Below are 15,226 nucleotides of genomic sequence, written 5' to 3' on the forward strand. Positions count from 1 at the left end.
GGCGCTTGTTGGGGGCGGGAGCGGCCCAATGGGCGGGGACGTTGTTGCGCTGCGGGGTTGGCAGCAGCGGCAGGAGGTGGTGGCAGCGGCAGGTACCGGCGGCGCTAGCGCCGGGCGGGGGCTGTGACTAGGTTCGGGCTCTGAGGCTCCCGGTGGGGAGGGCATGGCACGGCACGGCACCCCTTCTCCTCTCGTTGCCGCCGTCTCTGCTGTTGTTGCGGGGGGTGGTAGCGCCCAGGGTTGCCCCTAGTCCCGCGCCGGGGCCGATTGCTGCTGCGAGGCTATGGGAGCCCGGGAGCGGTAGTGGGGGCCCCATCTCCAGACCCCGTCCCCGTCGTGGGACCCCGCGGCTCGGGCCGGGCGAGCGGCGGCGGTTATGTAATCTACCGCTCTCATGCGCTCGCCCCGCAACGCCGGGGCCTGCCCCCGAGGGACCTTGGGGTAGGGGTAGGGGCAGAGGTGGCTGTGGTCCCTGTCCCTGCGCAGCACCATCCTCTGCTATGCTCGAGCCTGGGGAAGCTCTCTACCCACCCGCCTCTTATTGTCTTTCAGGGGGAGCAGATTCCCCACGACATCCTGGCGTCCACAGGCAAAAGTGAGGGCAAGCATGAGGCTGGGGCTGGAGCTGCTCTGGTGCCGTGTTCCCTGGGGGAGCTGCCCCCAAGGAGCCTGCACCCCTGGGAAAAGATTCACAGGCAGAGAAGGGGCTTGAAAGAGAGAGGTGTTCATTAGCCCTAGGAAAGGCTGCTTGCCTTTGGACCTGACTAGCTCCCACTGTTACCCACCCACTCCTGAATGGGTTGCCTTCACTTTTTTTTGTGTGAATGTGAAAAGTAATGACTGAAGCATTCAATCGCTTACTAAATTATTGAACTTGCTGTCATCACCTCTTGTGGCAACACCATACCTTCCTGAATGATTTACTTCCTTTTGCTTTCTTTGAGCATGAGAGAGGTCACTTTAAAATTGACTTATTTAGAAAAGTCTCCTGTTTAACGTATGTTATAGTTCTTTCGCAGTCCCAGCCTTGCTGCTTGTAAGGCACTCAAGTATTCGGTGCAGATTGGCAGTTTTAGGAGGAATGCCATTATCGTGTTGTTGATAGTGAAACCGTTTTAAGTAGTGAACCATCTGTCTACTCCAGACCGCCCTGTTTCAGCACTGAATTTTTTTCACTGTGAAATAAGATCTGTAGGAAACAGGGCAGCTTCTCCAGTTCCACGTATGCAATGTCAGCAAGAAGGGTAAAACATGTTTGCTTTGGTAGTTGGCTTGTTTTTATAGCTTGGGAACCTGAGTGTTTTGAGTGTGCAGGATAAAGTTCATTCAGCTACCTGTGAAACCATTCTGTGCCTGTTGTGGTAGGTGGAAGTTATTGGGGACGGGCCTAGAATCCAAAGCTCTTGAGGGTCGTTAAAGTTTACTTCGAGGGAAGAAAAACTTCCTTTTGTGGGAAAGTTATTAGGATGAGCTTCTGATTTCTTTGAATTTTTTTCATTATCTCATAGCAAGGACCAGAGGCCAAGATGTTTATGCTCATATAAATGAGTCTATCAGCCATCTTCACTGCTGTTGATCATAAAATGCTGACTTCATTGAAACTGGAAAAACTAATCAGTTGTGTTTGTATACTGGTCATTATATGTCTGGTCTCTTCTGTTTTCACAGCTCTCTAGGTTAGCTTGTCCCAGCCTTGCAGAACCACATTTGGATTTATCCCATGTAGTATATCAACAGGAGCAGTGTGTGTCTGGTGGAGGGAAGGGGAGTTCTTAACAGATGGGGATAGTGTCTATGACTAGTAAACCTTGGAGTCTATTCAGGGGGTGGTCTGTTCTAATCTACATTTCAATGAAACTCTTGTGCCATAAACTCATACTTATTTGTGGGGTAGAAGGCAACCCCAGTTGACTAGTAAATCTAAATATACAATGACCTAATTGATCCTCTAGAAATAAACCCTGTTGCTGTTTTGAGAAGCAGTAGATGCAAGTTAAGGATTCAAATTTGGGTCAGATTTTAGACCATTTATTTTCTTTCAAAATGGGATGGGTAAGAGTATTATAGAAAACTTGGCTAGGGTCCAGCCAGAATAATCATAAATAATTTCTAAACTTCCTGTGTTGTTCTCAGGCATGCTTTAGACTATTACAATAAACATTTAATGTCTCAAAAGAACATGTCTTGTGCTGTCATTAGTCTTTCCTTTGCCAAATATGCACTTCTCTGTTGAACCTACTGAATTTACATTCAAGGCTGCTTGTTGTTGTTTTCTGAGAGCAGAAAAAGAAGACGGAGAAATTACATTGTAAATGTTCTCTTTGGCATGCTCTTTGTGTTCTGAGACACAGTGTACAGCTGTGATAGTATATGAATGATGATAAATATGGAGCTCTAGAATATAATTGTGTAACTAATGATGTAGCCATTTGCAGACTCAGATACTGTGTCTAATTCTTTATTTTTGCCTACATAATCAGGACCCTATGTAATCTTCTGACTAGTCATACTTAATTCTACATCAGCTTTAATCTATTTTACCTTCCCCTGCCCTCCCCATAGTATAGCTTTCATGCATAAACCTATTTCCATGTGCAAGCACATTATTGTAGCTTATTTGAAAATGGTCATTGATATAAAATTCACAAATGACTATTTTCTTCCACTGCATTTTTTGCTTAATGTTCCCAAGCCTGCCTGATTCTTTGCTGGCCCTTGGATCCTATCATGATATCCAAGCAGCCTGGAATGCTTCCTCTTTTTCTAGGCAATATATCTAATGAAAGGGAGCTACTGGCATCAGTGGCTCCCTTTCTTGGGACTGTGTTTGCTGTATTATGTCCCAGATAGCTCAGGTTGCCAGTCTGTGCTTTTGGTTTCTACTCTTCTTCATTCTCTCGGTCACTTGCTAGCTTTAAGTTGCATGTGTGTTATAGGGAGTTGTGCAGAGTGAATGCACTGCAATTCAGTGTAGTTCGCTTTGTGAAAGTTGGACCTGTTTTTGCAGCTGGTTTTTTGCTCTCCAAGTGATTGATTTCAGGATATGGTGAATTCTGTTGCAAAGCTACTGAATGATGTGTCTCCTGCCAAATGTCAGTTTTTGTGGCTGCAGAATAAGGGTATGTGCAGGGCCTTGATGCAAATAAATATCGCCCTCCAAACCTTTGAAGCTCTTAAACTTGGGTAGATATCCTCTGCCTATGATTTTGGGACTCTTACTGGAGCTGACAGGGTAGGAAGCTTTATTTTTAAAATCATGAAATTGAGTGTGATGTTTTGCAATTCAGTGGCAAAGGGTGACTTCATGGACATGGAATCTGCTGCAGGAACTGAAAATCTGAGGCAGGTGGAGGGGCAGATAGTGGAAGAGCTGCAGGTGCCATCTGCTTCTCCTGCTGCTTGTACTCAAATCCAAGACCTGGTGGAAGAGGGGGCTCCATTTCCCATGTTAAACGGGGCAGAAAAAATCTTGTCTTGGATTCCAGTAAATATGTTTTTAACCTTCTTTTAAAAAAAAAAAAAAAGAAAAAAAAGAAAGGCATGAGCCAAAATATATTAAGCTGGTGTTCCACAGTCTATGGACTTTATTGGTCCTTATGTCCTATGATTTGCTAGCTCTTTGCATACATACTTAGCTTTTCGTGTGCTGAATGTATATTTGTTAAATGTGCTGCAGTGTGTGGAACTCTTGAGAGACCTGGCTGTATTGATGTTTGCAGGGATTCCCTTTCATAGTGTATTTTTGGAACAGGTCCCCTAGTCAATACTCTTAGGCTAAAAGAATACCACTGACCATGGAAGACTCCAGGCATCTACTGTGCATCTCTTTCCTTTGTCATTTGTGAGCTTGCAGTATTTTTCTATAACGAAGTGGAAAATTCTCATTGTTTAACTTCTGAGATGTCATTCCAAATCTTATATATCAAGTCTCACTTTATTGAAAATGGGTACAGATCACAACAGTTCATATTATTAATGAAACTATGAGGAGAGACTAAAGGACCTAGACCTCTTCAGCCTTCACAAGAGAAGGCTGAGCGGTGATCTTGTGGTTGCCTATATATTCATCAGGAGAGGATAGTGGGGAATAAGAGATGCTCTGCTTACTACGGCACCCCCTGGAGTAACTAGGAGCAATGGCCATAAATTGACAGAGAGAAGATTTAGGTTGGACATTAGAAAGAACTTCTTCACAGCAAGGGTTGCCAGAATCTGGAATGGGCTTCCAAGGGAGGTGGTACTCTCACCTACCTTGGGGGTCTTCAGGAGGAGACTGAACAAGCACCTAGCTGGGGTTGTCTGACCTCAGTACTCTTTCCTGCCTAGGGCAGGGGGTCGGACTTGATGACCTACTGAGGTCCCTTCCGACCCTAACTTCTATGAAACTATTAATTTTCAAACTTTCTCCATCGTTGAATTAAGACAGCTAATCAGAAGAGGCTGGATGGAAAATACCTGTTGCCATATCCCCTGAACTGTAACTTCTGGTAAAGGAATGAAATGCTATGTTCTATCTTCAGGATATTGTCCATTACATCAGCAAAACATGTCCAATATTATTTGCAAATCTCAGTGTTTCTTTTAAATACAATCAGTATATTAGGAAATCTGTATATGAGAAACAATAAAGTTAGTCAAATGTCACAATGTCATAGAGAAGTAGGGCTGGAGGTTATCTGGTCCAACTCCATGCCTGAATTATCCAAACCATCCTGTACAATCCGTAATTTAAACTCTACATAAGATTACCATCAACCCTGTGCACCAAAGTATTTGGTAAATGCTGTTTGACCAGACTGCTTAGGTCTCTTATACTAATTATCTTTTTCTTTGCCATTCTGGCTTTTATATATGGTTTATTAAAAAAAGAAAATTGTCTTTTGTTGTTTTTGAGGCTTGTTTTGTGTTGTTTTTTTTTCTCATCTGCCTTCGTATTTCCTTCCACATCTTTATCTGTCTCTTCCTTTCCCTAGTTTTGTGTTTTTCGTTTTCCTTCCTTATATTCCACTCCCTACCACATGCACAATTTCTTTGTTATACTGATCCTTAACTCCTCCAGTCACCTCCCTCACCCCATTGGGCTCCAGGATGAAAGTAAAGGACTGGATAAAGAAGTAAGTCTAGCTTGAGGTGAAACCCAGGTGAGAAGCTAAAACCCTCACCCAGGCCTCATCAGCCAAGGTTGAGTGATCAGAAGTTCTTACCAGGGTGTTGTCTCTGGACTTCTCTTTTGGGTTTCTATTTTTTTTAATCATCTTCTGACTAGCAGGTATTTGAAAAACTTGAAGGAGCCCTCATCTGGGAGCTCTTCCCCAACATTAGCAATGTTAACCTGGAGCCTCCTGGCTGTTATAGAAGTGTGGGTGGAATAATTTTTGCTCGCTTATTTTTCTGTGAGTTTCCTGGCTGGTGCAGTAGGAGGGTGTGTTCTCATTTCTGTTCATTCCACATTTTTTATATTTTTGTGAGTGGGGCTGGGCAGTACTCTATTTTCTCTTCAGAAGCCTCTTTAATGATGAGTAATGGTAGTGCGTCTTAGCTCCCAGCTTTTCTAAGAAATAATGGACTAAAATTAACTTGATTTTTTGTTAGTTTTACTGCTAATAGGTGAGGTTGTGAGAGAGAGCAGAGAAAATGACAGGATTCTGATCACTTTTCACCTTGTAGTTTGAGAATACTCTGAGGAGCAGTAAACATCATAGGTCAATCCATTTGCAGACCCAGAAAAATAGCAGGGCTTTAGTTCATATTTCCATTCCTATTTAGAAAGTTAGGTCCTGACCTTTGTTTTATTTTGTTTTTTTTAAGTAAAAAATTAAATTCTGCAGAAATTGATAGATAATGTAGAGAGGTTACCTGGGGTTATCGGCTGGCGGGCAGGTTATAACGTGCCATGTTTATGGTACATTATAACCTGCCCGCCAGCCGATAACCCCAGGTAAAACTCTACATTTTACCAGCTACATTCTATCACCAGGTCAACATTTCTCCCCTCCCCGCCCCCACCTGTCTCGCACCTGTTGTCTCCCATAATCTCTGGTCATCACTGCCACACATCTGCATTTTCACAGACCTGCATTTTACATATTGGCTTCTAGAACACAGAACAACAGCAGACTTTTCCTGTGCCTGAAGCAGTGGGTCTACCCGGAAGTTTGTAAAGAACAATTTTTCCATCTATTTAGTTGGTTTAATAAAACATATCACGCTTACCCAAAGAACTTGGTCTAAGGACATAGGCAGACAAACATGGCTACAACTAACACCGCAGAAATCAACTGCACTTAGGAAAACTTCCAAATTGTCATAGATGAATATTCATCAACAGTTTATGGACAGAAATATAGTAGATTAAATAATGAAAATAGATGAATTTATCTGCCAAGTTAAAGATGGATTTCCTAGTGTGTGAAAACAAAGTAATCAACTAGAAATTCTTATGACCTTTTGGAATTTAACCCACAAACTAAATATTAAATATTTGCATGTACAGCGTAAAGTTGTCTTATATGTTCTACATCACACTTTTAAGCTGTACAGTTAGAATTGAGCCATCTGTTGTAGATAGCAAAACTAGGGCTGCAACAACATAACGGTGCCACATACGGAGGTTCATAACCTTTTAGCTGAATAAATTTGAAGAAAGTGGGAGTTCTCTTAAACAAGTGTAGCTCTTGGTACGGGGTTGGAACACCCCAAGTGTACTCATGTGTGCTACTAAAGAATGACAAGTATTTAGAAATAAGCAAAAACATACTCATTTTGAATTCAATATTACACTTGATTTAGTAAAACATGGTTGGAATTCCAGTGTTTTAAAAAAAATAGCAGATTTTTTTGCATTTGGAGCTTTAGAGGTACAAACTTTGCATTCATGTAGGGAAAAACCCATACCCCAAATAGAAGACTTTCCTTGTCATTGTTGTTTGAAAAATGGCTAATCACAAAATCATTAGTTAGTAAGGCTTGTGTTTTAAAGTAAAGCTTTTATATTTGGTGAAGGATGAGAATTCATCTCAAATTAATGTAATGAGAGTTATCTGAAAATTTTCTTTATTTGTCCTTTAATTCTGGGACTCTGGCCAAATTACATTCTTTGGCTAGGTGATAACTTAAATATGTCATACTTCATTTTCATTCTTAGGTTGTGCATAGTTTTTGTGCATCAGGAGACGAATGTACACATTTAAATGAGAGGCTTCAAACCTGTCTTATATTAGCACATCAGTTGATGTTCAGGAAAAATGTCACTTTCTAACTAAGTTGGAAAAGATGATAGTGACCATTTTAACTAGTTATTAAAACAATATTAAGCAGACCTAAACTTTTCCTACTGTTAAGCTCTGGTTTGGTTTGTGGGTATGAGCAAGCATGTGTCTGTTACTCCATCTTCATGTTCTGCCTATTTGTTCTTGTGAGTGTGCAGATGCTAAAATTCAAAAAGCACCTTTGCTGATCAAGATCTGTGTTTGTATTTTATTTTGGGAGTCAAGAGTTTTAGGTTCCTTTGTTAAATGATATTTTCTTTAGGGAAGTACTGGCTTGTGAAAATAGTTACAAAGAGTATGTAATTCCTGCAGGGTCTGGGGTGAGAACTTTTTGAGTTACTCATGTCAGATCTTTGCAATGTTCAAAATCCAGTTGTTTTAATTATAGGATAACCATCTGTGTATAGCTTCTGTTTATGCCATGGGGCAGGGGGAAAGTGGATGTTAGTAATATGCACATGCATACGCTCACTGCAAGATTTATATTAACTGTGTGTCTTAGCTTTTGAGGGGTTTTTTTTTCCTTTGGAATATCTTTATATGCTGGTTATGTGGCAAGTCATTCCTTCACTTAGGAAAATCGGTACAGTACAGGGAACTATGGGGCAGCTAAAATCGATTGTTCTATTTTAAAATAGTTTAGCATTTGGTGATATGTAATACAAACCTGCACAAGAAGAATTGCTAATGGAATGGATAAGAGAAATGGCCTTCTTCCCCAGGTGTTTTATTGCTTTGAGAATTTTTTTCTTAATGAACAATATTGTGCTTTGGTGTGTTGTAGCTCTAATATTAAAGAAACCTTGTGTTTTTAAGAATTTGAGATTCTGAATTGCCTCTATAAATGTGGATTAAAAACTGTATTAGCTTTATAGATCAGGGACTAAAGAGATTTGGGTACCTTACTCCTGTTTGTCATAGTTGATACTGAACTAATGGGAGCTGAATTACCTCTAAAATCTGCTGCCTTAAGTGACTTAACCAATAAGTGATGTTAAGAGTTAAGTGGAGAAATAGGAAGTGGAAACTAAATGTGAAAACCTGTCTGTATTGAAGTCAATGATAGTTTTGTCATTAAGTCCTATGGAATTAGTATTTTACCCTAATTTGCTGAGCTCCTGTTTAACCACATTGCTTTGCTGAAAGTACCTGAAAATGAGTTTTAACCTGACAAAAGCAAACTGCTTTTGATAAAACAGTGATGTTATAAGCTTCTTCTTCCAAAGGCATTGTTGGGTTATGTATTAATTATGGGAAAAAAAATCAGAACTCTAATGTTCTAATTAGAACAAATATAACCCTTTGTTCTTATCAAATTTTTGGAGTTTTATGTGAGGAATGATTTTAGGTCAGTGAGTCTGTTTTAAAAATAATAGCAATAGTAAGGTAAATCAACAAAGTGCTAGTACAATGGTTCTATACCTTTTTTAGGCTCAAGGCACCGCTGTAAGGCTCCAAGCAGCCCCCTCCATAACTTTTGTGAATTGAGCAGCTCCCTATTTTGATAACTAATGCATTTATTACATTGTTTACTTCCTTAGAGAGAGGCCAAGCAGTGGGGGCTGGGGAGCAGCCTGGCCAGGAAAGCCTGAGCCTACCTTTTAACTGTCTATCTCCATTCACTCCCTGCATTCCCTTTCTAAGGCTATCATGGTACCCCACAGTACTCTGTCACCCTGGTTGAGAATCACTAGGTTAGCATAACAAAAGTCTGAATCTCTCTGTTCATGTGTAACTGGAAAATGTAGCATTTTTCCACTTTCTGGAACTTTTTATTGGTCTAGAATTGCATCCAGATATTGCTTGTTTATGGATAAATTTAAAGATGAGCAAGGGAGTCTAGATGTATAATAGAAAATGACCAGTTCTGTCTGCTTTCTCAGCCTCTTATTTGTGTATCGTCTTCATAGCTTGGAGCTAGCCCTATCCAAAGTGGCTGGGTCTTAGCAGGTTTCTTTTGGATCCTTAGTTAGCTCTCCCATTTTGTTTCATATTCATATTGATCAAGCTTGTGGTAAATGTCCCTTGTTGATTCTGCAGTAGGTATAATAGTTTCTAGTCATGATATTGCCATTGATATCATTTTTAAACTTCTGGAGATTATAAACTGTTAATGGTATATTGCTAGTCTAGAACAAACCCTCAAATAAATTGCTTTCATGAACTGGCACTGTAAGAGCCATTATACTGTCTAGAAGGAAATCTTGAACTGTCAAGCTCTTGTAATTTTGACACATTGGCTACTTGTCACTTAATCTCAAATAGAATGCATCATAAATTAGAAGTTAGTAATCTGTGCAAATTCAATATTTGAACATAGAAATACAGTTCAGCTGGTGCTTTATTTAAATGTTTATAAGCTATGTTTCTGTACTATCATGAAAAATCTGTGGTAGCCACATTTTCTCCTGCTACACTAGAACTTTTATGCATGCTTCTTATGTCAGTAGCATGACTTCCACCTACTTGTAGTTGTATCTGTGCACCTGACATGCCTCTGCATTTCATCTACTGTGACTCCCTGCTGATGTCATAAAAGGATGGAGAAACCTGTTTTTGTCTTGATTTGTAAATTAGTCATGAGTTATACCATTCCTTCCCAATTTTCTTACTGGAGCTCACTGCAGGGGATGAGATGGCAGGTTAAATGTTTTAAATAATATACTCCAAGCAAGACCTAAATATGAAACCTATCCCTGGGATCTGTTGGTATTAAAAGCAGTGGCTTTGGGGCCCATTTCTAGGATTTCCAGTGGCAGGCATAGGAGGTCAGTGAGCATTTAAGTATAGTGAAATATGGTGGGATAAGAACTGGTAGTCTGATTCTGAAACATTCAGTGATTCTGTGTTGGTACTAGGAGCTGCAACCATTACAAAAGCTCTGTAATTATTTTCATATTTCTTTCTTTGAAATATGTAAATGAGCATTTCTTTATTGCTCATATATGATGTGAAAGTGGAAATCACATGGGCAGTTTTATTTCCAGTTTTAACACCCATGGGCTAGTGAATATTGAGCTTTATCTTGTGTAGCATTTGTTTTACATTTGAAGCCACAATGGATATAATCATCCTGGTGGGTTTTCTGGTTCCAAACACCTTCCAATTTCTAACACGTCTCTGAAAAGGTCGTTACCTGATGAGGCACACAAGTACATATCCTTTACTGTAGGATCATTATGATTGCTTGAATTGTCTAAAGAAAATATTCATGAATGATTTTTTTTTTTAACACAAATATGCATCTGAATAACTGGATCACTGCATCAGTTACCACATTAAATGCTTGCATCTTGTTCTAGGAATTGTTGCCTAGACTGGCCTTTTTGCCCTGAGGGAGTTGATTCATCTTCTTTGTTTCTTTTATGGGGCAAAATTTATCAAATTAACTACAACTTTCATAGAATTTGAGCTAGTCAACTCCTACAGTTAATATGAAAAACCAAAAATAATGTACATTTATTTCTCTTTTAGTGGGACCCAAATATTAACATTTTAGACTCGTTTGAAACAGGACAGTATATCTGGTTTCAACTCTCCAGAACGTGTCTGATTGAATTGCATATTTTCAAGGTGGTTGGAGTTTCTCTAATAAACCCCATGTTAGTATTTGCACACTTAAGGTTTTTTCGTTTGATTTGGTAAACTTACCATTATCTGTTTAATTTAAAAACTATAGCCGAGTGATCCTGTCTTGTGTTAAATTTGGATTTGTGATGATGCAGACTGAATTCTTGTATTTCAGTTCTTTTGCTGTGTATAGATTTCCAAATCAGCTTAGGGGTCTGTGTACAAATTACAAGTAGGGTAGGAGTCAGATAATGTTATAACCAGCACTAATTTTTTTAGTAACGCTTGTTAAAGTTGAGCAATCAAGTATCACTCTGGTTGCTCGAAGGAATATGGAAATTTCCCCTGTTTTTGCCATATTTGATAGGGGTGTATGAAGCAAGTTGTATTCGATTTGGATTTGGCCCAGTTCAGGGGACAGTGATTTGATTCGCTGATTTGAGTCACTGTCCTGATTCAACTTGGCTGAATCTGAAGATTCGATTCTGATTTGGGGAATCAACGATTGGGCCATAGACGCAACTTTATGGTTTTTCTATGCATCTCGAGGTACCAGGCGTGGCTTGTGAACGCTGAGATGATGGGACAGATGGAGTGTCCCACAGGAGCACGGGAGGCCCCCCAGCTGCTCAGCGGCAGACCTGGAAGTACTTCTGGTTGACTTCTGGGTCCGCTACTGAGCGTGTCGGAGGACCTGCCCCTGGCTTGGTGATTGGCTGCGAGGGGACCCTGGGTGCCCCCCCCGCCCAGACCCAGGAGGCACTAGTCACCAAGCTGAGGGGTGTGCTCCATGGTGAACCCGGAAGTGGACTGAAGGTACTTCTGGCCCACTTCTGGGTCCACTGCTGAGCATGCAGTGGGGGCCCCCCCACACTCCTGTGGGACACTCTATCGAGTGTTCACAAGCCGTGCCTGATACCTTGAGGTATGTAGAAAAAACATATAAAGCTATGTCTATGGCCGAATCATCGAATCTCTCTGAATTGAATTGGAGGCTTCAGATTCGATTTGGAGAGACCAACGGGTTTCCTGATTTGATTCGGCCACTGAATTGTGCCAAATCTCCGAATTGAATTGGCAACCAAAGCTTCGCGCAGCCCTAGTATTTGACACCTTGTAATTAACCAGATGTAGTAAGGCTTTTTTTCCCTCTGTTTTTCTGAGAAGTGGATATTAGCTTGTGCTAGGGACAGGATGCTAGACTTCACTCACAGATCAGAACCTTGTACCATGAAGTGATAGATTTCTGTTGGGTTTTTTAAATTTCGTACAGCAGGGAGGGAAGGAAGAGAGACTAAAGAAGGTCTCTCTGCATATTAATTTGTCTAATGCATTAAGATTTGAGTGACACTGCAAAAAGCCTTAAAACAATCTGTTATGTCCTGTTTGGCATGTTATCTTTACCAACCATTCTCTGCCTGCTTTTGAGGAAAAGCTGCTTCAGTGTTGCTCTTTGTTTTTGTGCTGGGCTGCAATGTAGCTATGCTTAGCTAGGGTAGGCTTGTGTGGGTGTGACACTTGGCCAAGCTGATTTCTGTTGACAGCACTACCGTGACTCCAAACTGCCAGAGACAACTGTCTCATAGAATCACTTAAGAAATTTTCAATCAGACCCACCACTTGACTCTGCTAAGGTCAAATTTTCCCTCGTTTTTATTTTGGTAATACTGTGGAGTAGTAAGTACTTATTCAGAGGTATAACTTCCAAATTTTGCTATGAATGCACACACATTTTATGCTGTGGTGTTAAGAGGACCAAACCTGCTGTCACTGAAGCCCTTGGAGTTTTGACAATGACTACAGTCAGGGTTTGAGGAAAGGAGGATAGAAACCGACAGTATGAGCAACCCTTTTTTCCTGTTATAGTGAAACTATGCTTCAAATTCATGTTGAAAAAACTTTAAGGCAATTTTCAGATACATCTTTGAAAATGTAGAGCTTAATAACGAGCCAAATGTAACATTTTTGTATCTTCTCTGACTTATGCAATATTTTAGCAGTTCAGAGGCATGCTGCTTTAACGATACAACTTTGTGTTCATTGTGTATAAGATGCTATACATTAAAAATGCTTTTCTTTCTTATCTTATTGATTTGAAGTTTGCTAAACCTTACAACTGCCTTAAATACAAACAGGTATTATCATTAGTAAATTTGTGTGAATGCAGAGCATGTATAAAATCCTACTTTTGGTACCTATTAATATCTTCCATTGTATGAGAGAGTATTGTTTGAGAACAGAATCCTATTTTTGCCTTTTTAATTTACTGAAATTAAGTGAGCAAAACTGACTAGAATATATAAATAGTTTGATTTTAGACATACTAGTTAAAGCTGGTCACTTGGTATATGACCTATGTAGGAGTTGTCAAGCTATGACTTGTGGGCCAGAGTTGGCCCATGGTGCCATTAGATTGAGCCCATAGAGTAACATACCAAAAAGGTGTAGTTGTGTGTGTGTGAAAGCTCAAGAAATGTGCCTTTCATCATAAAATTGTCCAGTGATGGATATGCCTATAACTAGGGATTTACCTAATTCGCAGCAGCTACCTCTGGATTGTGTAGTCCTACTGTTGTACTGGGTGCTATTTTTGCAGCAAAGGCCTCTGGCTTTTGGCTGAGGGGCCCTGGAAGTCCTGTCCCTCCCTGAAGACTGACGGATGGCCATTGACAGATGTCTGCCATGAAAATCCCCCCCCCCCCCTTCCTCTTCACTGTGCTTCAGGATGTCGGGGCTTCCCACCTCTGTTTGCAGTAGAGGTGCACTGATATAATGGTCCATGTCGTGTTGGCACCAATAAAAAGAAAATTGACATTATTGGCAATCAGCTTTTTTGGCTGATGTAGCTACTAATGTCACTGATTAAATGCTGTGTGCATGTGTGCAGCTGCAGCGTGCACTCCTGGCCAGGTACAGCCTGGCAGCTTGGAGAGCAGCGTCTGGCTGGTAAGTCTGGGGGGTGGGCATGGGGGAGGGAAGGGGTGTTGGGAGGCAGATTGAGGCCCCCACAGTGAGGAAGAGAGTGGGGCAGGGGCAGGGGTAGGCGCAGCCCAGCCAGGGTGGGGTAGGGCACGGGGTGAAGCTGTGGGCGACTTGTCTGGGAGACGTGGGAGAATGGGAGGCAACTCCCACTGCTGCATGTACCCCTGTGAGAGGCATGGGTGGCATGTGCCCCCTGGATTTGTGTGAGGTGAATGCAAGTTGCCTGCTGTGGGCTTGGGTCCAGGGAATGTGCCAGCCTCTTGCTGGTGGGGGTGCTGGGCTGGGGCTGTGTTTTAGAGCAGGTAGGGGTGGGGAAGGCAGTGGCAGTGCTGGAGTGGGGACTGCAGGGTGGATTACAGTGACCCCAAAATTCACTATTGCACCCCCCCCCCCCATATACACCCCTCCTGCTTCTGCTTGCTGGCCATTTTCTTGCTTTTTTGTGGGTAGTCTACCAAATCTGTAGTTTCCACACACCAATTCAAAACTAGTTTAGTAGGTCCCTACCTATAACATGCATAACTGAGATTTCTTGTAGTTTTATATAGTGCAGAGGTTGTCAACCAGGAGTATGCGGGCGGACAGGCGGGCGCGTGGGCAGTGGTGCCCCTCTGTGGGCCACGCAGGCGCTGCCTGCTTAGCTGGATGGGGGAAGAGCTTGCACGTGGCTGCCACTCATCACCTTGTGCTGTCACTGCTCTGCATCCAGCTGCATGCTACCCCCCTGTTCCACATCCAGCTGCTGCAGGTACACTTAATGTAAAACAAAACAAAACAAACAAAACAAAAAAACCAACCAAAAAAACCCCCAAACAAACCCTGTACTGGTGTCCTTCACAAAACATGCTTTACAACATGCATACTGTCAAAGGTATAAAGCCAATTTCTTTATTTCTTCCTTCCCCCCCACCCCCAAAAAAAATGAAAACAAAAAGCAAAACCTAAAACAAAATGTATATACCTTTATAAAATCACACAGCTGCTTTAATCGTGTTCCCCTCACTCCCTACCCGCAGCCTTCCGCTCCCCCCAGCCCTGCTGGAGGAGGCCCCCAGCTGCTTGGGCTACGGGGCCAGAGTCCCTGGTCTGCAGCTCCCTGCAGAGCACCTCAGCTCCAGCTGCCGCATGCAGGATGCATCGGTGGAGTGTGGCAAGGAGCCCTCCTCCCCCGCAGATGGCACAGCCAGAGCAGAACCTGTGGGGGGAGCCTGCTGCAGACTCGGGCTCCCTGCCCTGTGCCTTCCCCCCAGGGCTCTGTGCTCCAGTGGGCAGGATCCAGCACAGCAGGGAAGCTCCTTGCTGCTGTGATTCCCTGTCCCGTTTTGACGAGGCATCCCCTGCTTGCCTAGCAGCAGCAAGGGGCACAACTCTGTGCCACCACCCCTGCTGCTGCCAGGTGGACAGGA

General features: G+C 42.1%; 1 protein-coding gene across 3 annotated transcripts in view; it reads left to right on the top strand.

Moving 5' to 3' along the window:
- Positions 1–38: 38 nt before the first annotated feature.
- Positions 39–15,226, top strand: part of HYCC2 (hyccin PI4KA lipid kinase complex subunit 2) — a 91,181-nt gene continuing 75,993 nt past the window's right edge. For 2 of the 3 annotated variants that reach the window (XM_090045133.1, XM_090045132.1), the window contains exon 1: positions 40–131. The gene's annotated coding sequence lies outside the window, so the exon portion shown is untranslated. Of the gene's footprint in view, positions 132–15,226 lie in introns of all 3 variants that reach the window. The other variant, XM_090045131.1, reaches the window with a different exon arrangement.

Source organism: Crocodylus siamensis, chromosome 4, assembly GCF_052110815.1.
Source record: "Crocodylus siamensis isolate JL-2025a chromosome 4, ASM5211081v1, whole genome shotgun sequence".
In the NCBI taxonomy this organism is placed as follows: Eukaryota; Metazoa; Chordata; order Crocodylia; family Crocodylidae; genus Crocodylus; species Crocodylus siamensis.